This window comes from Rhynchophorus ferrugineus, unplaced genomic scaffold, assembly GCF_030347505.1.
Source record: "Rhynchophorus ferrugineus isolate W39M unplaced genomic scaffold, kcgeb_rfMv2 rfM1, whole genome shotgun sequence".
NCBI lineage: Eukaryota > Metazoa > Arthropoda > Insecta > Coleoptera > Curculionidae > Rhynchophorus > Rhynchophorus ferrugineus.
In genome coordinates this window covers 58,620,651-58,641,271 of record NW_027472580.1, presented here as the reverse complement: position 1 = coordinate 58,641,271, position 20,621 = coordinate 58,620,651, and the positions used below count along the sequence as shown (strand labels likewise).

The following is a 20,621-nucleotide window of genomic DNA, read 5'->3' as shown; positions in this document are numbered from 1 at the left end:
GCTACTATTTATAAGAAATTACTTGGTTATTTCCAAACAATTTAACTATATATACAGGTTCTATCACTATAATAACTGTGTTGTATGAAAGGAGAGACGGTTAGCACTCCCCTAGACAAGGATGGAATACACATATATTGCTTAAGGCACACTTAAGCAGCATTTTTTTTTGTATATAGTATGTGTACATGATTGGTAATCATATATGTGCTATTTAATATATTCTGCGGTGTTATATTTAATTTTCACAGTAACCACCTTAAATGCATACATGTTGATTTGTGTTTTGTTCTTAAATTAGGATTTTATACGACCAAAGAAAATGTTTTAAAGGGTTATATTCTGTCGGTAGCTTTATGCTACTTTCATTCGAGAATTGTGGTTTTTGTTATATAGGCGTTTTGTTGTATAAGTTATCTGCTACATATTGTATGATAACGATTTAACTGCATTCATTTAATTGTAATGTCTCCTCTCTATTAACACGGGTTTACTTACATACACTCACATTCGTACTTCTCGGAAAAATCATGAGGGACAATGTATGAATTACTTTTAGAGTGTACTTTCATTTTAGATATTGTTCTTATTATTGTCACTGGTTCTAATTTCGTTTAAGGTTTGCTCACTTGACTAATTTTTAATAGAGGGCGCTACTATTTATAAGAAATTACTTGGTTATTTCCAAACAAGTTAACTATATATACTGGTTCTATCGCTATAATAACTGTGTTGTATAAAAGGAGAGATGGTTAGCACTTCCCTAGAGAAGGATGGAATACACATATATTGCTTAAGGCACACTTAAGCAACATTTTTTTTGTATATAGTATGTGTACATGATTGGTAATCATATATGTGATATTTGATATATTCTGCGGTGTTATATTTAATTTTCACAGTAACCACCTTAAATGCATACATATTGATTTGCTTTTTGTTCTTAAATTTGGATTATTTTTAGGGTGTACTTTCATTTTAGGTATTGTTCTTATTATTGTCACTGGTTCTAATTTCGTTTAAGGTTTGCTCACTTGACTAATTTTTAATAGATGGCGCTACTATTTATAAGAAATTACTTGGTTATTTCGAAACAAGTTAATTATATATACTGGTTCTATCACTATAATAACTGTGTTGTATGAAAGGAGAGACGGTTAGCACTCCCCTAGACAAGGATGGAATACACATATATTGCTTAAGGCACACTTAAGCAACATTTTTTTTGTATATAGTATGTGTACATGATTGGTAATCATATATGTGATATTTGATATATTCTGCGGTGTTATATTTAATTTTCACAGTAACCACCTTAAATGCGTACATGTTGATTTGTTTTTTGTTCTTAAATTTGGATTATTTTTAGGGTGTACTTTCATTTTAGGTATTGTACTTATTATTGTAACTGGTTCTAATTTCGTTTAAGGTTTGCTCACTTGACTAATTTTCAATAGAAGCGCTACTGTTTATAACAAATTACTTGGTTATTTCGAAACAAGTTAATTATATATACTGGTTCTATCACTTAATAACTGTGTTGTATGAAAGGAGAGACGGTTAGCACTCCCCTAGACAAGGATGGAATACACATATATTGCTTAAGGCACACTTAAGCAACATTTTTTTTGTACATGGTATGTGTACATGATTGGTAATCATATATGTGATATTTAATATATTCTGCGGGGTTATATTTAATTTTCACAGTAACCACCTTAAATGCATACATTTTGATTTGTTTTTGTTCGTAAATTTGGATTATTTTTAGGGTGTACTTTCATTTTAGATATTGTTCTTATTATTGTCACTGGTTCTAATTTCGTTTAAGGTTTGCTCACTTGACTAATTTTCAATAGAGGGCGCTAATATTTATAAGAAATTACTTGGTTATTTCGAAACAATTTAATATCACTATAATAACTGTGTTGTATGAAAGGAGAGACGGTTAGCACTCCCCTAGACAAGGATGGAATACACATATATTGCTTAAGGCACACTTAAGCAGCATTTTTTTTGTATATAGTATGTGTACATGATTGGTAATCATATATGTGCTATTTAATATATTCTGCGGTGTTATATTTAATTTTCACAGTAACCACCTTAAATGCATACATGTTGATTTGTGTTTTGTTCTTAAATTAGGATTTTGTACGACCAAAGAAAATGTTTTAAAGGGTTATATTCTGTCGGTAGCTTTATGCTACTTTCATTCGAGAATTGTGGTTTTTGTTATATAGGCGTTTTGTTGTATAAGTTATCTGCTACATATTTTATGATAACGATTTAACTGCATTCATTTAATTGTAATGTCTCCTCTCTATTAACACGGGTTTACTCACATACACTCACATTCGTACTTCTCGGAAAAATCATGAGGGACAATGTATGAATTACTTTTAGAGTGTACTTTCATTTTAGATATTGTTCTTATTATTGTCACTGGTTCTAATTTCGTTTAAGGTTTGCTCACTTGACTAATTTTTAATAGAGGGCGCTACTATTTATAAGAAATTACTTGGTTATTTCCAAACAAGTTAACTATATATACTGGTTCTATCGCTATAATAACTGTGTTGTATGAAAGGAGAGATGGTTAGCACTTCCCTAGACAAGGATGGAATACACATATATTGCTTAAGGCACACTTAAGCAACATTTTTTTTGTCTATAGTATGTGTACATGATTGGTAATCATATATGTGATATTTAATATATTCTGCGGGCTTATATTTAATTTTCACAGTAACCACCTTAAATGCATACATTTTGATTTGTTTTTTGTTCATAAATTTGGATTATTTTTAAGGTGTACTTTCATTTTAGATATTGTTCTTATTATTGTCACTGGTTCTAATTTCGTTTAAGGTTGGCTCACTTGACTAATTTTCAATAGAGGGCGCTACTATTTATAAGAAATTACTTGGTTATTTTGAAACAAGTTAACTATATATACTGGTTCTATCACTATAATAACTGTGTTGTATGAAAGGAGAGACGGTTAGCACTCCCCTAGACAAGGATGGAATACACATATATTGCTTAAGGCACACTTAAGCAACATTTTTTTTGTATATAGTATGTGTACATGATTGGTAATCATATATGTGATATTTGATATATTCTGCGGTGTTATATTTAATTTTCACAGTAACCACCTTAAATGCGTACATGTTGATTTGTTTTTTGTTCTTAAATTTGGATTATTTTTAGGGTGTACTTTCATTTTAGGTATTGTACTTATTATTGTAACTGGTTCTAATTTCGTTTAAGATTTGCTCACTTGACTAATTTTCAATAGAAGCGCTACTGTTTATAACAAATTACTTGGTTATTTCGAAACAAGTTAATTATGTATACTGGTTCTATCACTTAATAACTGTGTTGTATGAAAGGAGAGACGGTTAACACTCCCCTAGACAGGGATGGAATACACATATATTGCTTAAGGCACACTTAAGCAACATTTTTTTTGTACATGGTATGTGTACATGATTGGTAATCATATATGTGATATTTAATATATTCTGCGGGGTTATATTTAATTTTCACAGTAACCACCTTAAATGCATACATTTTGATTTGTTTTTGTTCGTAAATTTGGATTATTTTTAGGGTGTACTTTCATTTTAGATATTGTTCTTATTATTGTCACTTCCCTAGAGAAGGATGGAATACACATATATTGCTTAAGGCACACTTAAGCAACATTTTTTTTGTCTATAGTATGTGTACATGATTGGTAATCATATATGTGTTATTTAATATATTCTGCGGGCTTATATTTAATTTTCACAGTAACCACCTTAAATGCATACATATTGATTTTTGTTCTTAAATTTGGATTATTTTTAGGGTGTACTTTCATTTTAGGTATTGTTCTTATTATTGTCACTGGTTCTAATTTCGTTTAAGGTTTGCTCACTTGACTAATTTTTAATAGAGGGCGCTACTATTTATAAGAAATTACTTGGTTATTTCGAAACAAGTTAATTATATATACTGGTTCTATCACTATAATAACTGTGTTGTATGAAAGGAGAGACGGTTAGCACTCCCCTAGACAAGGATGGAATACACATATATTGCTTAAGGCACACTTAAGTAACATTTTTTTTGTATATAGTATGTGTACATGATTGGTAATCATATATGTGATATTTGATATATTCTGCGGTGTTATATTTAATTTTCACAGTAACCACCTTAAATGCGTACATATTGATTTGCTTTTTGTTCTTAAATTTGGATTATTTTTAGGGTGTACTTTCATTTTAGATATTGTTCTTATTATTGTCACTGGTTCTAATTTCGTTTAAGGTTGGCTCACTTGACTAATTTTCAATAGAGGGCGCTACTATTTATAAGAAATTACTTGATTATTTTGAAACAAGTTAACTATATATACTGGTTCTATCACTATAATAACTGTGTTGTATGAAAGGAGAGACGGTTAGCACTCCCCTAGACAAGGATGGAATACACATATATTGCTTAAGGCACACTTAAGTAACATTTTTTTTGTATATAGTATGTGTACATGATTGGTAATCATATATGTGATATTTGATATATTCTGCGGTGTTATATTTAATTTTCACAGTAACCACCTTAAATGCATACATTTTGATTTGTTTTTGTTCGTAAATTTGGATTATTTTTAGGGTGTACTTTCATTTTAGGTATTGTACTTATTATTGTAACTGGTTCTAATTTCGTTTAAGGTTTGCTCACTTGACTAATTTTCAATAGAAGCGCTACTGTTTATAACAAATTACTTGGTTATTTCGAAACAAGTTAATTATATATACTGGTTCTATCACTTAATAACTGTGTTGTATGAAAGGAGAGACGGTTAGCACTCCCCTAGACAAGGATGGAATACACATATATTGCATATAGCAAGGCACACTTAAGCAACATTTTTTTTGTACATGGTATGTGTACATGATTGGTAATCATATATGTGATATTTAATATATTCTGCGGGGTTATATTTAATTTTCACAGTAACCACCTTAAATGCATACATTTTGATTTGTTTTTGTTCGTAAATTTGGATTATTTTTAGGGTGTACTTTCATTTTAGATATTGTTCTTATTATTGTCACTGGTTCTAATTTCGTTTAAGGTTTGCTCACTTGACTAATTTTCAATAGAGGGCGCTAATATTTATAAGAAATTACTTGGTTATTTCGAAACAATTTAACTATATATACAGGTTCTATCACTATAATAACTGTGTTGTATGAAAGGAGAGACGGTTAGCACTCCCCTAGACAAGGATGGAATACACATATATTGCTTAAGGCACACTTAAGCAGCATTTTTTTTGTATATAGTATGTGTACATGATTGGTAATCATATATGTGCTATTTAATATATTCTGCGGTGTTATATTTAATTTTCACAGTAACCACCTTAAATGCATACATGTTGATTTGTGTTTTGTTCTTAAATTAGGATTTTGTACGACCAAAGAAAATGTTTTAAAGGGTTATATTCTGTCGGTAGCTTTATGCTACTTTCATTCTAGAATTGTGGTTTTTGTGATATAGGCGTTTTGTTGTATAAGTTATCTGCTACATATTTTATGATAACGATTTAACTGCATTCATTTAATTGTAATGTCTCCTCTCTATTAACACGGGTTTACTCACATACACTCACATTCGTACTTCTCGGAAAAATCATGAGGGACAATGTATGAATTACTTTTAGAGTGTACTTTCATTTTAGATATTGTTCTTATTATTGTCACTGGTTCTAATTTCGTTTAAGGTTTGCTCACTTGACTAATTTTTAATAGAGGGCGCTACTATTTATAAGAAATTACTTGGTTATTTCCAAACAAGTTAACTATATATACTGGTTCTATCGCTATAATAACTGTGTTGTATGAAAGGAGAGATGGTTAGCACTTCCCTAGACAAGGATGGAATACACATATATTGCTTAAGGCACACTTAAGCAACATTTTTTTTATCTATAGTATGTGTACATGATTGGTAATCATATATGTGATATTTAATATATTCTGCGGGCTTATATTTAATTTTCACAGTAACCACCTTAAATGCGTACATGTTGATTTGTTTTTTGTTCTTAAATTTGGATTATTTTTAGGGTGTACTTTCATTTTAGGTATTGTACTTATTATTGTAACTGGTTCTAATTTCGTTTAAGGTTTGCTCACTTGACTAATTTTCAATAGAAGCGCTACTGTTTATAACAAATTACTTGGTTATTTCGAAACAAGTTAATTATGTATACTGGTTCTATCACTTAATAACTGTGTTGTATGAAAGGAGAGACGGTTAACACTCCCCTAGACAAGGATGGAATACACATATATTGCTTAAGGCACACTTAAGCAACATTTTTTTTGTACATGGTATGTGTACATGATTGGTAATCATATATGTGATATTTAATATATTCTGCGGGGTTATATTTAATTTTCACAGTAACCACCTTAAATGCATACATGTTCATTTGTGTTTTGTTCTTAAATTAGGATTTTATACGACCAAAGAAAATGTTTTAAAGGGTTATATTCTGTCGGTAGCTTTATGCTACTTTCATTCTAGAATTGTGGTTTTTGTTATATAGGCGTTTTGTCGTATAAGTTATCTGCTACATATTTTATGATAACGATTTAACTGCATTCATTTAATTGTAATGTCTCCTCTCTATTAACACGGGTTTACTCACATACACTCACATTCGTACTTCTCGGAAAAATCATGAGGGCCAATGTATGAATTATTTTTAGAGTGTACTTTCATTTTAGATATTGTTCTTATTATTGTCACTGGTTCTAATTTCGTTTAAGGTTTACTCACTTGACTAATTTTCAATAGAGGGGGCTACTGTTTATAAGAAATTACTTGGTTATTTCGAAACAATTTAACTATATATACAGGTTCTATCACTATAATAACTGTGTTGTATGAAAGGAGAGACGGTTAGCACTCCCCTAGACAAGGATGGAATACACATATATTGCTTAAGGCACACTTAAGCAGCATTTTTTTTTGTCTATAGTATGTGTACATGATTGGTAATCATATATGTGATATTTAATATATTCTGCGGGCTTATATTTAATTTTCACAGTAACCACCTTAAATGCGTACATGTTGATTTGTTTTTTGTTCTTAAATTTGGATAATTTTTAGGGTGTACTTTCATTTTAGGTATTGTACTTATTATTGTAACTGGTTCTAATTTCGTTTAAGGTTTGCTCACTTGACTAATTTTCAATAGAAGCGCTACTGTTTATAACAAATTACTTGGTTATTTCGAAACAAGTTAATTATGTATACTGGTTCTATCACTTAATAACTGTGTTGTATGAAAGGAGAGACGGTTAGCACTCCACTAGACAAGGATGGAATACACATATATTGCTTAAGGCACAATTAAGCAACATTTTTTTTGTACATGGTATGTGTACATGATTGGTAATCATATATGTGATATTTAATATATTCTGCGGGGTTATATTTAATTTTCACAGTAACCACCTTAAATGCATACATTTTGATTTGTTTTTGTTCGTAAATTTGGATTATTTTTAGGGTGTACTTTCATTTTAGATATTGTTCTTATTATTGTCACTGGTTCTAATTTCGTTTAAGGTTTGCTCACTTGACTAATTTTCAATAGAGGGCGCTAATATTTATAAGAAATTACTTCGTTATTTCGAAACAAGTTAACTATATATACTAGTTCTATCACTATAATAACTGTGTTGTATGAAAGGAGAGACGGTTAGCACTCCCCTAGACAAGGATGGAATACACATATATTGCTTAAGGCACACTTAAGCAGCATTTTTTTTTGTATATAGTATGTGTACATGATTGGTAATCATTTATGTGATATTTAATATATTCTGCGGTGTTATATTTAATTTTCACAGTAACCACCTTAAATGCATACATGTTTATTTGTGTTTTGTTCTTAAATTAGGATTTTATACGACCAAAGAAAATGTTTTAAAGGGTTATATTCTGTCGGTAGCTTTATGCTACTTTCATTCTAGAATTGTGGTTTTTGTTATATAGGCGTTTTGTCGTATAAGTTATCTGCTACATATTTTATGATAACGATTTAACTGCATTCATTTAATTGTAATGTCTCCTCTCTATTAACACGGGTTTACTCACATACACTCACATTCGTACTTCTCGGAAAAATCATGAGGGACAATGTATGAATTATTTTTAGAGTGTACTTTCATTTTAGATATTGTTCTTATTATTGTCACTGGTTCTAATTTCGTTTAAGGTTTACTCACTTGACTAATTTTCAATAGAGGGGGCTACTGTTTATAAGAAATTACTTGGTTATTTCGAAACAATTTAACTATATATACAGGTTCTATCACTATAATAACTGTGTTGTATGAAAGGAGAGACGGTTAGCACTCCCCTAGACAAGGATGGAATACACATATATTGCTTAAGGCACACTTAAGCAGCATTTTTTTTTGTATATAGTATGTGTACATGATTGGTAATCATATATGTGCTATTTAATATATTCTGCGGTGTTATATTTAATTTTCACAGTAACCACCTTAAATGCATACATGTTGATTTGTGTTTTGTTCTTAAATTAGGATTTTATACGACCAAAGAAAATGTTTTAAAGGGTTATATTCTGTCGGTAGCTTTATGCTACTTTCATTCGAGAATTGTGGTTTTTGGTATATAGGCGTTTTGTTGTATAAGCTATCTGCTACATATTGTATGATAACGATTTAACTGCATTCATTTAATTGTAATGTCTCCTCTCTATTAACACGGGTTTACTCACATACACTCACATTCGTACTTCTCGGAAAAATCATGAGGGACAATGTATGAATAACTTTTAGAGTGTACTTTCATTTTAGATATTGTTCTTATTATTGTCACTGGTTCTAATTTCGTTTAAGGTTTGCTCACTTGACTAATTTTTAATAGAGGGCGCTACTATTTATAAGAAATTACTTGGTTATTTCCAAACAAGTTAACTATATATACTGGTTCTATCGCTATAATAACTGTGTTGTATAAAAGGAGAGATGGTTAGCACTTCCCTAGAGAAGGATGGAATACACATATATTGCTTAAGGCACACTTAAGCAACATTTTTTTTGTCTATAGTATGTGTACATGATTGGTAATCATATATGTGTTATTTAATATATTCTGCGGGCTTATATTTAATTTTCACAGTAACCACCTTAAATGCATACATTTTGATTTGTTTTTTGTTCATAAATTTGGATTATTTTTAAGGTGTACTTTCATTTTAGATATTGTTCTTATTATTGTCACTGGTTCTAATTTCGTTTAAGGTTGGCTCACTTGACTAATTTTCAATAGAGGGCGCTACTATTTATAAGAAATTACTTGATTATTTTGAAACAAGTTAACTATATATACTGGTTCTATCACTATAATAACTGTGTTGTATGAAAGGAGAGACGGTTAGCACTCCCCTAGACAAGGATGGAATACACATATATTGCTTAAGGCACACTTAAGTAACATTTTTTTTGTATATAGTATGTGTACATGATTGGTAATCATATATGTGATATTTGATATATTCTGCGGTGTTATATTTAATTTTCACAGTAACCACCTTAAATGCATACATATTGATTTGCTTTTTGTTCTTAAATTTGGATTATTTTTAGGGTGTACTTTCATTTTAGATATTGTTCTTATTATTGTCACTGGTTCTAATTTCGTTTAAGGTTGGCTCACTTGACTAATTTTCAATAGAGGGCGCTACTATTTATAAGAAATTACTTGATTATTTTGAAACAAGTTAACTATATATACTGGTTCTATCACTATAATAACTGTGTTGTATGAAAGGAGAGACGGTTAGCACTCCCCTAGACAAGGATGGAATACACATATATTGCTTAAGGCACACTTAAGTAACATTTTTTTTGTATATAGTATGTGTACATGATTGGTAATCATATATGTGCTATTTAATATATTCTGCGGTGTTATATTTAATTTTCACAGTAACCACCTTAAATGCATACATGTTGATTTGTGTTTTGTTCTTAAATTAGGATTTTATACGACCAAAGAAAATGTTTTAAAGGGTTATATTCTGTCGGTAGCTTTATGCTACTTTCATTCGAGAATTGTGGTTTTTGTTATATAGGCGTTTTGTTGTATAAGTTATCTGCTACATATTGTATGATAACGATTTAACTGCATTCATTTAATTGTAATGTCTCCTCGCTATTAACACGGGTTTACTCACATACACTCACATTCGTACTTCTCGGAAAAATCATGAGGGACAATGTATGAATTACTTTTAGAGTGTACTTTCATTTTAGATATTGTTCTTATTATTGTCACTGGTTCTAATTTCGTTTAAGGTTTGCTCACTTGACTAATTTTTAATAGAGGGCGCTACTATTTATAAGAAATTACTTGGTTATTTCCAAACAAGTTAACTATATATACTGGTTCTATCGCTATAATAACTGTGTTGTATAAAAGGAGAGATGGTTAGCACTTCCCTAGAGAAGGATGGAATACACATATATTGCTTAAGGCACACTTAAGCAACATTTTTTTTGTCTATAGTATGTGTACATGATTGGTAATCATATATGTGTTATTTAATATATTCTGCGGGCTTATATTTAATTTTCACAGTAACCACCTTAAATGCATACATATTGATTTTTGTTCTTAAATTTGGATTATTTTTAGGGTGTACTTTCATTTTAGGTATTGTTCTTATTATTGTCACTGGTTCTAATTTCGTTTAAGGTTTGCTCACTTGACTAATTTTTAATAGAGGGCGCTACTATTTATAAGAAATTACTTGGTTATTTCGAAACAAGTTAATTATATATACTGGTTCTATCACTATAATAACTGTGTTGTATGAAAGGAGAGACGGTTAGCACTCCCCTAGACAAGGATGGAATACACATATATTGCTTAAGGCACACTTAAGTAACATTTTTTTTGTATATAGTATGTGTACATGATTGGTAATCATATATGTGATATTTGATATATTCTGCGGTGTTATATTTAATTTTCACAGTAACCACCTTAAATGCGTACATATTGATTTGCTTTTTGTTCTTAAATTTGGATTATTTTTAGGGTGTACTTTCATTTTAGATATTGTTCTTATTATTGTCACTGGTTCTAATTTCGTTTAAGGTTGGCTCACTTGACTAATTTTCAATAGAGGGCGCTACTATTTATAAGAAATTACTTGATTATTTTGAAACAAGTTAACTATATATACTGGTTCTATCACTATATTAACTGTGTTGTATGAAAGGAGAGACGGTTAGCACTCCCCTAGACAAGGATGGAATACACATATATTGCTTAAGGCACACTTAAGCAACATTTTTTTTGTATATAGTATGTGTACATGATTGGTAATCATATATGTGATATTTGATATATTCTGCGGTGTTATATTTAATTTTCACAGTAACCACCTTAAATGCATACATATTGATTTGCTTTTTGTTCATAAATTTGGATTATTTTTAGGGTGTACTTTCATTTTAGGTATTGTTCTTATTATTGTAACTGATTCTAATTTCGTTTAAGGTTTGCTCACTTGACTAATTTTCAATAGAGGGCGCTACTATTTATAAGAAATTACTTGGTTATTTCGAAACAAGTTAATTATATATACTGGTTCTATCACTATAATAACTGTGTTGTATGAAAGGAGAGACGGTTAGCACTCCCCTAGACAAGGATGGAATACACATATATTGCTTAAGGCACACTTAAGTAACATTTTTTTTGTATATAGTATGTGTACATGATTGGTAATCATATATGTGATATTTGATATATTCTGCGGTGTTATATTTAATTTTCACAGTAACCACCTTAAATGCATACATATTGATTTGCTTTTTGTTCTTAAATTTGGATTATTTTTAGGGTGTACTTTCATTTTAGGTATTGTACTTATTATTGTAACTGGTTCTAATTTCGTTTAAGGTTTGCTCACTTGACTAATTTTCAATAGAAGCGCTACTGTTTATAACAAATTACTTGGTTATTTCGAAACAAGTTAATTATGTATACTGGTTCTATCACTTAATAACTGTGTTGTATGAAAGGAGAGACGGTTAACACTCCCCTAGACAAGGATGGAATACACATATATTGCTTAAGGCACACTTAAGCAACATTTTTTTTGTACATGGTATGTGTACATGATTGGTAATCATATATGTGATATTTAATATATTCTGCGGGGTTATATTTAATTTTCACAGTAACCACCCTAAATGCATACATTTTGATTTTTTTTGTTCGTAAATTTGGATTATTTTTAGGGTGTACTTTCATTTTAGATATTGTTCTTATTATTGTCACTGGTTCTAATTTCGTTTAAGGTTTGCTCACTTGACTAATTTTCAATAGAGGGCGCTAATATTTATAAGAAATTACTTCGTTATTTCGAAACAAGTTAACTATATATACTAGTTCTATCACTATAATAACTGTGTTGTATGAAAGGAGAGACGGTTAGCACTCCCCTAGACAAGGATGGAATACACATATATTGCTTAAGGCACACTTAAGCAGCATTTTTTTTTGTATATAGTATGTGTACATGATTGGTAATCATATATGTGATATTTAATATATTCTGCGGTGTTATATTTAATTTTCACAGTAACCACCTTAAATGCATACATGTTTATTTGTGTTTTGTTCTTAAATTAGGATTTTATACGACCAAAGAAAATGTTTTAAAGGGTTATATTCTGTCGGTAGCTTTATGCTACTTTCATTCTAGAATTGTGGTTTTTGTTATATAGGCGTTTTGTCGTATAAGTTATCTGCTACATATTTTATGATAACGATTTAACTGCATTCATTTAATTGTAATGTCTCCTCTCTATTAACACGGGTTTACTCACATACACTCACATTCGTACTTCTCGGAAAAATCATGAGGGACAATGTATGAATTATTTTTAGAGTGTACTTTCATTTTAGATATTGTTCTTATTATTGTCACTGGTTCTAATTTCGTTTAAGGTTTACTCACTTGACTAATTTTCAATAGAGGGGGCTACTGTTTATAAGAAATTACTTGGTTATTTCGAAACAATTTAACTATATATACAGGTTCTATCACTATAATAACTGTGTTGTATGAAAGGAGAGACGGTTAGCACTCCCCTAGACAAGGATGGAATACACATATATTGCTTAAGGCACACTTAAGCAGCATTTTTTTTGTATATAGTATGTGTACATGATTGGTAATCATATATGTGCTATTTAATATATTCTGCGGTGTTATATTTAATTTTCACAGTAACCACCTTAAATGCATACATGTTGATTTGTGTTTTGTTCTTAAATTAGGATTTTATACGACCAAAGAAAATGTTTTAAAGGGTTATATTCTGTCGGTAGCTTTATGCTACTTTCATTCTAGAATTGTGGTTTTTGTTATATAGGCGTTTTGTCGTATAAGTTATCTGCTACATATTTTATGATAACGATTTAACTGCATTCATTTAATTGTAATGTCTCCTCTCTATTAACACGGGTTTACTCACATACACTCACATTCGTACTTCTCGGAAAAATCATGAGGGACAATGTATGAATAACTTTTAGAGTGTACTTTCATTTTAGATATTGTTCTTATTATTGTCACTGGTTCTAATTTCGTTTAAGGTTTGCTCACTTGACTAATTTTTAATAGAGGGCGCTACTATTTATAAGAAATTACTTGGTTATTTCCAAACAAGTTAACTATATATACTGGTTCTATCGCTATAATAACTGTGTTGTATAAAAGGAGAGATGGTTAGCACTTCCCTAGAGAAGGATGGAATACACATATATTGCTTAAGGCACACTTAAGCAACATTTTTTTTGTCTATAGTATGTGTACATGATTGGTAATCATATATGTGATATTTAATATATTCTGCGGGCTTATATTTAATTTTCACAGTAACCACCTTAAATGCGTACATGTTGATTTGTTTTTTGTTCTTAAATTTGGATTATTTTTAGGGTGTACTTTCATTTTAGGTATTGTACTTATTATTGTAACTGGTTCTAATTTCGTTTAAGGTTTGCTCACTTGACTAATTTTCAATAGAAGCGCTACTGTTTATAACAAATTACTTGGTTATTTCGAAACAAGTTAATTATGTATACTGGTTCTATCACTTAATAACTGTGTTGTATGAAAGGAGAGACGGTTAACACTCCCCTAGACAAGGATGGAATACACATATATTGCTTAAGGCACACGTAAGCAACATTTTTTTTGTACATGGTATGTGTACATGATTGGTAATCATATATGTGATATTTAATATATTCTGCGGGGTTATATTTAATTTTCACAGTAACCACCTTAAATGCATACATGTTTATTTGTGTTTTGTTCTTAAATTAGGATTTTATACGACCAAAGAAAATGTTTTAAAGGGTTATATTCTGTCGGTAGCTTTATGCTACTTTCATTCTAGAATTGTGGTTTTTGTTATATAGGCGTTTTGTCGTATAAGTTATCTGCTACATATTTTATGATAACGATTTAACTGCATTCATTTAATTGTAATGTCTCCTCTCTATTAACACGGGTTTACTCACATACACTCACATTCGTACTTCTCGGAAAAATCATGAGGGACAATGTATGAATTATTTTTAGAGTGTACTTTCATTTTAGATATTGTTCTTATTATTGTCACTGGTTCTAATTTCGTTTAAGGTTTACTCACTTGACTAATTTTCAATAGAGGGGGCTACTGTTTATAAGAAATTACTTGGTTATTTCGAAACAATTTAACTATATATACAGGTTCTATCACTATAATAACTGTGTTGTATGAAAGGAGAGACGGTTAGCACTCCCCTAGACAAGGATGGAATACACATATATTGCTTAAGGCACACTTAAGCAGCATTTTTTTTTGTCTATAGTATGTGTACATGATTGTTAATCATATATGTGATATTTAATATATTCTGCGGGCTTATATTTAATTTTCACAGTAACCACCTTAAATGCGTACATGTTGATTTGTTTTTTGTTCTTAAATTTGGATAATTTTTAGGGTGTACTTTCATTTTAGGTATTGTACTTATTATTGTAACTGGTTCTAATTTCGTTTAAGGTTTGCTCACTTGACTAATTTTCAATAGAAGCGCTACTGTTTATAACAAATTACTTGGTTATTTCGAAACAAGTTAATTATGTATACTGGTTCTATCACTTAATAACTGTGTTGTATGAAAGGAGAGACGGTTAGCACTCCACTAGACAAGGATGGAATACACATATATTGCTTAAGGCACAATTAAGCAACATTTTTTTTGTACATGGTATGTGTACATGATTGGTAATCATATATGTGATATTTAATATATTCTGCGGGGTTATATTTAATTTTCACAGTAACCACCCTAAATGCATACATTTTGATTTTTTTTGTTCGTAAATTTGGATTATTTTTAGGGTGTACTTTCATTTTAGATATTGTTCTTATTATTGTCACTGGTTCTAATTTCGTTTAAGGTTTGCTCACTTGACTAATTTTCAATAGAGGGCGCTAATATTTATAAGAAATTACTTCGTTATTTCGAAACAAGTTAACTATATATACTAGTTCTATCACTATAATAACTGTGTTGTATGAAAGGAGAGACGGTTAGCACTCCCCTAGACAAGGATGGAATACACATATATTGCTTAAGGCACACTTAAGCAGCATTTTTTTTGTATATAGTATGTGTACATGATTGGTAATCATATATGTGATATTTAATATATTCTGCGGTGTTATATTTAATTTTCACAGTAACCACCTTAAATGCATACATGTTTATTTGTGTTTTGTTCTTAAATTAGGATTTTATACGACCAAAGAAAATGTTTTAAAGGGTTATATTCTGTCGGTAGCTTTATGCTACTTTCATTCTAGAATTGTGGTTTTTGTTATATAGGCGTTTTGTCGTATAAGTTATCTGCTACATATTTTATGATAACGATTTAACTGCATTCATTTAATTGTAATGTCTCCTCTCTATTAACACGGGTTTACTCACATACACTCACATTCGTACTTCTCGGAAAAATCATGAGGGACAATGTATGAATTATTTTTAGAGTGTACTTTCATTTTAGATATTGTTCTTATTATTGTCACTGGTTCTAATTTCGTTTAAGGTTTACTCACTTGACTAATTTTCAATAGAGGGGGCTACTGTTTATAAGAAATTACTTGGTTATTTCGAAACAATTTAACTATATATACAGGTTCTATCACTATAATAACTGTGTTGTATGAAAGGAGAGACGGTTAGCACTCCCCTAGACAAGGATGGAATACACATATATTGCTTAAGGCACACTTAAGCAGCATTTTTTTTGTATATAGTATGTGTACATGATTGGTAATCATATATGTGCTATTTAATATATTCTGCGGTGTTATATTTAATTTTCACAGTAACCACCTTAAATGCATACATGTTGATTTGTGTTTTGTTCTTAAATTAGGATTTTATACGACCAAAGAAAATGTTTTAAAGGGTTATATTCTGTCGGTAGCTTTATGCTACTTTCATTCGAGAATTGTGGTTTTTGGTATATAGGCGTTTTGTTGTATAAGCTATCTGCTACATATTGTATGATAACGATTTAACTGCATTCATTTAATTGTAATGTCTCCTCTCTATTAACACGGGTTTACTCACATACACTCACATTCGTACTTCTCGGAAAAATCATGAGGGACAATGTATGAATAACTTTTAGAGTGTACTTTCATTTTAGATATTGTTCTTATTATTGTCACTGGTTCTAATTTCGTTTAAGGTTTGCTCACTTGACTAATTTTTAATAGAGGGCGCTACTATTTATAAGAAATTACTTGGTTATTTCCAAACAAGTGAACTATATATACTGGTTCTATCGCTATAATAACTGTGTTGTATAAAAGGAGAGATGGTTAGCACTTCCCTAGAGAAGGATGGAATACACATATATTGCTTAAGGCACACTTAAGCAACATTTTTTTTGTCTATAGTATGTGTACATGATTGGTAATCATATATGTGTTATTTAATATATTCTGCGGGCTTATATTTAATTTTCACAGTAACCACCTTAAATGCATACATTTTGATTTGTTTTTTGTTCATAAATTTGGATTATTTTTAAGGTGTACTTTCATTTTAGATATTGTTCTTATTATTGTCACTGGTTCTAATTTCGTTTAAGGTTGGCTCACTTGACTAATTTTCAATAGAGGGCGCTACTATTTATAAGAAATTACTTGATTATTTTGAAACAAGTTAACTATATATACTGGTTCTATCACTATAATAACTGTGTTGTATGAAAGGAGAGACGGTTAGCACTCCCCTAGACAAGGATGGAATACACATATATTGCTTAAGGCACACTTAAGCAACATTTTTTTTGTATATAGTATGTGTACATGATTGGTAATCATATATGTGATATTTGATATATTCTGCGGTGTTATATTTAATTTTCACAGTAACCACCTTAAATGCATACATTTTGATTTGTTTTTGTTCGTAAATTTGGATTATTTTTAGGGTGTACTTTCATTTTAGATATTGTTCTTATTATTGTCACTGGTTCTAATTTCGTTTAAAGTTTGCTCACTTGACTAATTTTCAATAGAGGGCGCTAATATTTATAAGAAATTACTTGGTTATTTCGAAACAAGTTAACTATATATACTGGTTCTATCACTATAATAACTGTGTTGTATGAAAGGAGAGACGGTTAGCACTCCCCTAGACAAGGATGGAATACACATATATTGCTTAAGGCACACTTAAGCAGCATTTTTTTTGTATATAGTATGTGTACATGATTGGTAATCATATATGTGATATTTAATATATTCTGCGGTGTTATATTTAATTTTCACAGTAACCACCTTAAATGCATACATGTTTATTTGTGTTTTGTTCTTAAATTTGGATTATTTTTAGGGTGTACTTTCATTTTAGGTATTGTTCTTATTATTGTAACTGGTTCTAATTTCGTTTAAGGTTTGCTCACTTGACTAATTTTCAATAGAGGACGCTACTATTTATAAGAAATTACTTGGTTATTTCGAAACAAGTTAATTATATATACTGGTTCTATCACTATAATAACTGTGTTGTATGAAAGGAGAGACGGTTAGCACTCCCCTAGACAAGGATGGAATACACATATATTGCTTAAGGCACACTTAAGCAACATTTTTTTTGTATATAGTATGTATACATGATTGGTAATCATATATGTGATATTTGATATATTCTGCGGAGTTATATTTAATTTTCACAGTAACCACCTTAAATGCATACATATTGATTTGCTTTTTGTTCTTAAATTTGGATTATTTTTAAGGTGTACTTTCATTTTAGGTATTGTTCTTATTATTGTAACTGGTTCTAATTTCGTTTAAGGTTTGCTCACTTGACTAATTTTCAATAGAGGGCGCTACTATTTATAAGAAATTACTTGGTTATTTCGAAACAAGTTAATTATATATACTGGTTCTATCACTATAATAACTGTGTTGTATGAAAGGAGAGACGGTTAGCACTCCCCTAGACAAGGATGGAATACACATATATTGCTTAAGGCACACTTAAGCAACATTTTTTTTGTCTATAGTATGTGTACATGATTGGTAATCATATATGTGATATTTAATATATTCTGCGGGCTTATATTTAATTTTCACAGTAACCACCTTAAATGCGTACATGTTGATTTGTTTTTTGTTCTTAAATTTGGATTATTTTTAGGGTGTACTTTCATTTTAGGTATTGTACTTATTATTGTAACTGGTTCTAATTTCGTTTAAGGTTTGCTCACTTGACTAATTTTCAATAGAAGCGCTACTGTTTATAACAAATTACTTGGTTATTTCGAAACAAGTTAATTATGTATACTGGTTCTATCACTTAATAACTGTGTTGTATGAAAGGAGAGACGGTTAACACTCCCCTAGACAAGGATGGAATACACATATATTGCTTAAGGCACACTTAAGCAACATTTTTTTTGTACATGGTATGTGTACATGATTGGTAATCATATATGTGATATTTAATATATTCTGCGGGGTTATATTTAATTTTCACAGTAACCACCTTAAATGCATACATGTTTATTTGTGTTTTGTTCTTAAATTAGGATTTTATACGACCAAAGAAAATGTTTTAAAGGGTTATATTCTGTCGGTAGCTTTATGCTACTTTCATTCTAGAATTGTGGTTTTTGTTATATAGGCGTTTTGTCGTATAAGTTATCTGCTACATATTTTATGATAACGATTTAACTGCATTCATTTAATTGTAATGTCTCCTCTCTATTAACACGGGTTTACTCACATACACTCACATTCGTACTTCTCGGAAAAATCATGAGGGACAATGTATGAATTATTTTTAGAGTGTACTTTCATTTTAGATATTGTTCTTATTATTGTCACTGGTTCTAATTTCGTTTAAGGTTTACTCACTTGACTAATTTTCAATAGAGGGGGCTACTGTTTATAAGAAATTACTTGGTTATTTCGAAACAATTTAACTATATATACAGGTTCTATCACTATAATAACTGTGTTGTATGAAAGGAGAGACGGTTAGCACTCCCCTAGACAAGGATGGAATACACATATATTGCTTAAGGCACACTTAAGCAGCATTTTTTTTTGTCTATAGTATGTGTACATGATTGGTAATCATATATGTGATATTTAATATATTCTGCGGGCTTATATTTAATTTTCACAGTAACCACCTTAAATGCGTACATGTTGATTTGTTTTTTGTTCTTAAATTTGGATAATTTTTAGGGTGTACTTTCATTTTAGGTATTGTACTTATTATTGTAACTGGTTCTAATTTCGTTTAAGGTTTGCTCACTTGACTAATTTTCAATAGAAGCGCTACTGTTTATAACAAATTACTTGGTTATTTCGAAACAAGTTAATTATGTATACTGGTTCTATCACTTAATAACTGTGTTGTATGAAAGGAGAGACGGTTAGCACTCCACTAGACAAGGATGGAATACACATATATTGCTTAAGGCACAATTAAGCAACATTTTTTTTGTACATGGTATATGTACATGATTGGTAATCATATATGTGATATTTAATATATTCTGCGGGGTTATATTTAATTTTCACAGTAACCACCCTAAATGCATACATTTTGATTTTTTTTGTTCGTAAATTTGGATTATTTTTAGGGTGTACTTTCATTTTAGATATTGTTCTTATTATTGTCACTGGTTCTAATTTCGTTTAAGGTTTGCTCACTTGACTAATTTTCAATAGAGGGCGCTAATATTTATAAGAAATTACTTCGTTATTTCGAAACAAGTTAACTATATATACTAGTTCTATCACTATAATAACTGTGTTGTATGAAAGGAGAGACGGTTAGCACTCCCCTAGACAAGGATGGAATACACATATATTGCTTAAGGCACACTTAAGCAGCATTTTTTTTTGTATATAGTATGTGTACATGATTGGTAATCATATATGTGATAT

The 20,621-nt window shown here is 30.1% G+C and overlaps 42 non-coding genes and 2 pseudogenes across 42 annotated transcripts; all 44 read left to right on the top strand.

Moving 5' to 3' along the window:
* The first annotated feature begins 77 nt into the window (after positions 1 to 77).
* On the top strand, positions 78 to 169 carry LOC143189542 (U6atac minor spliceosomal RNA). The gene has a single exon (XR_013003980.1). It is a non-coding gene; the product is annotated as a U6atac minor spliceosomal RNA (small nuclear RNA).
* A 560-nt stretch (positions 170 to 729) lies between these two features.
* LOC143189630 (U6atac minor spliceosomal RNA) lies at positions 730 to 821 on the top strand. The gene has a single exon (XR_013004064.1). It is a non-coding gene; the product is annotated as a U6atac minor spliceosomal RNA (small nuclear RNA).
* A 313-nt stretch (positions 822 to 1,134) lies between these two features.
* On the top strand, positions 1,135 to 1,226 carry LOC143189467 (U6atac minor spliceosomal RNA). The gene has a single exon (XR_013003909.1). It is a non-coding gene; the product is annotated as a U6atac minor spliceosomal RNA (small nuclear RNA).
* A 311-nt stretch (positions 1,227 to 1,537) lies between these two features.
* On the top strand, positions 1,538 to 1,629 carry LOC143189466 (U6atac minor spliceosomal RNA). The gene has a single exon (XR_013003908.1). It is a non-coding gene; the product is annotated as a U6atac minor spliceosomal RNA (small nuclear RNA).
* A 296-nt stretch (positions 1,630 to 1,925) lies between these two features.
* On the top strand, positions 1,926 to 2,017 carry LOC143189515 (U6atac minor spliceosomal RNA). The gene has a single exon (XR_013003955.1). It is a non-coding gene; the product is annotated as a U6atac minor spliceosomal RNA (small nuclear RNA).
* A 559-nt stretch (positions 2,018 to 2,576) lies between these two features.
* Positions 2,577 to 2,668, top strand: LOC143189491 (U6atac minor spliceosomal RNA). Its single transcript, XR_013003933.1, has one exon. It is a non-coding gene; the product is annotated as a U6atac minor spliceosomal RNA (small nuclear RNA).
* A 313-nt stretch (positions 2,669 to 2,981) lies between these two features.
* Positions 2,982 to 3,073, top strand: LOC143189465 (U6atac minor spliceosomal RNA). Its single transcript, XR_013003907.1, has one exon. It is a non-coding gene; the product is annotated as a U6atac minor spliceosomal RNA (small nuclear RNA).
* A 311-nt stretch (positions 3,074 to 3,384) lies between these two features.
* LOC143189646 (U6atac minor spliceosomal RNA) lies at positions 3,385 to 3,476 on the top strand. Its single transcript, XR_013004079.1, has one exon. It is a non-coding gene; the product is annotated as a U6atac minor spliceosomal RNA (small nuclear RNA).
* Positions 3,477 to 3,639: 163 nt separating this feature from the next.
* Positions 3,640 to 3,720, top strand: LOC143189148 (uncharacterized; annotated as a pseudogene).
* Positions 3,721 to 4,028: 308 nt separating this feature from the next.
* Positions 4,029 to 4,120, top strand: LOC143189573 (U6atac minor spliceosomal RNA). The gene has a single exon (XR_013004009.1). It is a non-coding gene; the product is annotated as a U6atac minor spliceosomal RNA (small nuclear RNA).
* A 313-nt stretch (positions 4,121 to 4,433) lies between these two features.
* LOC143189572 (U6atac minor spliceosomal RNA) lies at positions 4,434 to 4,525 on the top strand. The gene has a single exon (XR_013004008.1). It is a non-coding gene; the product is annotated as a U6atac minor spliceosomal RNA (small nuclear RNA).
* Positions 4,526 to 4,835: 310 nt separating this feature from the next.
* On the top strand, positions 4,836 to 4,932 carry LOC143189662 (uncharacterized; annotated as a pseudogene).
* Positions 4,933 to 5,244: 312 nt separating this feature from the next.
* On the top strand, positions 5,245 to 5,336 carry LOC143189514 (U6atac minor spliceosomal RNA). Its single transcript, XR_013003954.1, has one exon. It is a non-coding gene; the product is annotated as a U6atac minor spliceosomal RNA (small nuclear RNA).
* A 559-nt stretch (positions 5,337 to 5,895) lies between these two features.
* On the top strand, positions 5,896 to 5,987 carry LOC143189490 (U6atac minor spliceosomal RNA). The gene has a single exon (XR_013003932.1). It is a non-coding gene; the product is annotated as a U6atac minor spliceosomal RNA (small nuclear RNA).
* Positions 5,988 to 6,298: 311 nt separating this feature from the next.
* Positions 6,299 to 6,390, top strand: LOC143189595 (U6atac minor spliceosomal RNA). The gene has a single exon (XR_013004030.1). It is a non-coding gene; the product is annotated as a U6atac minor spliceosomal RNA (small nuclear RNA).
* Positions 6,391 to 6,949: 559 nt separating this feature from the next.
* LOC143189541 (U6atac minor spliceosomal RNA) lies at positions 6,950 to 7,041 on the top strand. The gene has a single exon (XR_013003979.1). It is a non-coding gene; the product is annotated as a U6atac minor spliceosomal RNA (small nuclear RNA).
* Positions 7,042 to 7,353: 312 nt separating this feature from the next.
* Positions 7,354 to 7,445, top strand: LOC143189619 (U6atac minor spliceosomal RNA). Its single transcript, XR_013004053.1, has one exon. It is a non-coding gene; the product is annotated as a U6atac minor spliceosomal RNA (small nuclear RNA).
* Positions 7,446 to 7,757: 312 nt separating this feature from the next.
* LOC143189540 (U6atac minor spliceosomal RNA) lies at positions 7,758 to 7,849 on the top strand. The gene has a single exon (XR_013003978.1). It is a non-coding gene; the product is annotated as a U6atac minor spliceosomal RNA (small nuclear RNA).
* Positions 7,850 to 8,409: 560 nt separating this feature from the next.
* Positions 8,410 to 8,501, top strand: LOC143189539 (U6atac minor spliceosomal RNA). The gene has a single exon (XR_013003977.1). It is a non-coding gene; the product is annotated as a U6atac minor spliceosomal RNA (small nuclear RNA).
* A 560-nt stretch (positions 8,502 to 9,061) lies between these two features.
* Positions 9,062 to 9,153, top strand: LOC143189629 (U6atac minor spliceosomal RNA). Its single transcript, XR_013004063.1, has one exon. It is a non-coding gene; the product is annotated as a U6atac minor spliceosomal RNA (small nuclear RNA).
* A 313-nt stretch (positions 9,154 to 9,466) lies between these two features.
* LOC143189571 (U6atac minor spliceosomal RNA) lies at positions 9,467 to 9,558 on the top strand. The gene has a single exon (XR_013004007.1). It is a non-coding gene; the product is annotated as a U6atac minor spliceosomal RNA (small nuclear RNA).
* Positions 9,559 to 9,871: 313 nt separating this feature from the next.
* Positions 9,872 to 9,963, top strand: LOC143189570 (U6atac minor spliceosomal RNA). Its single transcript, XR_013004006.1, has one exon. It is a non-coding gene; the product is annotated as a U6atac minor spliceosomal RNA (small nuclear RNA).
* A 559-nt stretch (positions 9,964 to 10,522) lies between these two features.
* Positions 10,523 to 10,614, top strand: LOC143189628 (U6atac minor spliceosomal RNA). Its single transcript, XR_013004062.1, has one exon. It is a non-coding gene; the product is annotated as a U6atac minor spliceosomal RNA (small nuclear RNA).
* Positions 10,615 to 10,922: 308 nt separating this feature from the next.
* On the top strand, positions 10,923 to 11,014 carry LOC143189569 (U6atac minor spliceosomal RNA). Its single transcript, XR_013004005.1, has one exon. It is a non-coding gene; the product is annotated as a U6atac minor spliceosomal RNA (small nuclear RNA).
* A 313-nt stretch (positions 11,015 to 11,327) lies between these two features.
* On the top strand, positions 11,328 to 11,419 carry LOC143189464 (U6atac minor spliceosomal RNA). Its single transcript, XR_013003906.1, has one exon. It is a non-coding gene; the product is annotated as a U6atac minor spliceosomal RNA (small nuclear RNA).
* Positions 11,420 to 11,732: 313 nt separating this feature from the next.
* LOC143189568 (U6atac minor spliceosomal RNA) lies at positions 11,733 to 11,824 on the top strand. Its single transcript, XR_013004004.1, has one exon. It is a non-coding gene; the product is annotated as a U6atac minor spliceosomal RNA (small nuclear RNA).
* A 311-nt stretch (positions 11,825 to 12,135) lies between these two features.
* Positions 12,136 to 12,227, top strand: LOC143189594 (U6atac minor spliceosomal RNA). The gene has a single exon (XR_013004029.1). It is a non-coding gene; the product is annotated as a U6atac minor spliceosomal RNA (small nuclear RNA).
* A 311-nt stretch (positions 12,228 to 12,538) lies between these two features.
* LOC143189538 (U6atac minor spliceosomal RNA) lies at positions 12,539 to 12,630 on the top strand. Its single transcript, XR_013003976.1, has one exon. It is a non-coding gene; the product is annotated as a U6atac minor spliceosomal RNA (small nuclear RNA).
* Positions 12,631 to 13,190: 560 nt separating this feature from the next.
* Positions 13,191 to 13,282, top strand: LOC143189513 (U6atac minor spliceosomal RNA). Its single transcript, XR_013003953.1, has one exon. It is a non-coding gene; the product is annotated as a U6atac minor spliceosomal RNA (small nuclear RNA).
* Positions 13,283 to 13,841: 559 nt separating this feature from the next.
* LOC143189627 (U6atac minor spliceosomal RNA) lies at positions 13,842 to 13,933 on the top strand. The gene has a single exon (XR_013004061.1). It is a non-coding gene; the product is annotated as a U6atac minor spliceosomal RNA (small nuclear RNA).
* A 311-nt stretch (positions 13,934 to 14,244) lies between these two features.
* Positions 14,245 to 14,336, top strand: LOC143189603 (U6atac minor spliceosomal RNA). The gene has a single exon (XR_013004037.1). It is a non-coding gene; the product is annotated as a U6atac minor spliceosomal RNA (small nuclear RNA).
* Positions 14,337 to 14,895: 559 nt separating this feature from the next.
* On the top strand, positions 14,896 to 14,987 carry LOC143189537 (U6atac minor spliceosomal RNA). Its single transcript, XR_013003975.1, has one exon. It is a non-coding gene; the product is annotated as a U6atac minor spliceosomal RNA (small nuclear RNA).
* Positions 14,988 to 15,299: 312 nt separating this feature from the next.
* Positions 15,300 to 15,391, top strand: LOC143189618 (U6atac minor spliceosomal RNA). The gene has a single exon (XR_013004052.1). It is a non-coding gene; the product is annotated as a U6atac minor spliceosomal RNA (small nuclear RNA).
* Positions 15,392 to 15,702: 311 nt separating this feature from the next.
* On the top strand, positions 15,703 to 15,794 carry LOC143189512 (U6atac minor spliceosomal RNA). The gene has a single exon (XR_013003952.1). It is a non-coding gene; the product is annotated as a U6atac minor spliceosomal RNA (small nuclear RNA).
* Positions 15,795 to 16,353: 559 nt separating this feature from the next.
* On the top strand, positions 16,354 to 16,445 carry LOC143189510 (U6atac minor spliceosomal RNA). The gene has a single exon (XR_013003951.1). It is a non-coding gene; the product is annotated as a U6atac minor spliceosomal RNA (small nuclear RNA).
* A 559-nt stretch (positions 16,446 to 17,004) lies between these two features.
* LOC143189626 (U6atac minor spliceosomal RNA) lies at positions 17,005 to 17,096 on the top strand. The gene has a single exon (XR_013004060.1). It is a non-coding gene; the product is annotated as a U6atac minor spliceosomal RNA (small nuclear RNA).
* A 313-nt stretch (positions 17,097 to 17,409) lies between these two features.
* LOC143189463 (U6atac minor spliceosomal RNA) lies at positions 17,410 to 17,501 on the top strand. Its single transcript, XR_013003905.1, has one exon. It is a non-coding gene; the product is annotated as a U6atac minor spliceosomal RNA (small nuclear RNA).
* A 312-nt stretch (positions 17,502 to 17,813) lies between these two features.
* On the top strand, positions 17,814 to 17,905 carry LOC143189509 (U6atac minor spliceosomal RNA). Its single transcript, XR_013003950.1, has one exon. It is a non-coding gene; the product is annotated as a U6atac minor spliceosomal RNA (small nuclear RNA).
* Positions 17,906 to 18,218: 313 nt separating this feature from the next.
* LOC143189462 (U6atac minor spliceosomal RNA) lies at positions 18,219 to 18,310 on the top strand. The gene has a single exon (XR_013003904.1). It is a non-coding gene; the product is annotated as a U6atac minor spliceosomal RNA (small nuclear RNA).
* A 313-nt stretch (positions 18,311 to 18,623) lies between these two features.
* On the top strand, positions 18,624 to 18,715 carry LOC143189460 (U6atac minor spliceosomal RNA). Its single transcript, XR_013003902.1, has one exon. It is a non-coding gene; the product is annotated as a U6atac minor spliceosomal RNA (small nuclear RNA).
* A 311-nt stretch (positions 18,716 to 19,026) lies between these two features.
* On the top strand, positions 19,027 to 19,118 carry LOC143189593 (U6atac minor spliceosomal RNA). Its single transcript, XR_013004028.1, has one exon. It is a non-coding gene; the product is annotated as a U6atac minor spliceosomal RNA (small nuclear RNA).
* Positions 19,119 to 19,677: 559 nt separating this feature from the next.
* Positions 19,678 to 19,769, top strand: LOC143189536 (U6atac minor spliceosomal RNA). Its single transcript, XR_013003974.1, has one exon. It is a non-coding gene; the product is annotated as a U6atac minor spliceosomal RNA (small nuclear RNA).
* A 312-nt stretch (positions 19,770 to 20,081) lies between these two features.
* Positions 20,082 to 20,173, top strand: LOC143189617 (U6atac minor spliceosomal RNA). Its single transcript, XR_013004051.1, has one exon. It is a non-coding gene; the product is annotated as a U6atac minor spliceosomal RNA (small nuclear RNA).
* A 311-nt stretch (positions 20,174 to 20,484) lies between these two features.
* LOC143189535 (U6atac minor spliceosomal RNA) lies at positions 20,485 to 20,576 on the top strand. Its single transcript, XR_013003973.1, has one exon. It is a non-coding gene; the product is annotated as a U6atac minor spliceosomal RNA (small nuclear RNA).
* The last annotated feature ends 45 nt before the right edge of the window (positions 20,577 to 20,621 follow it).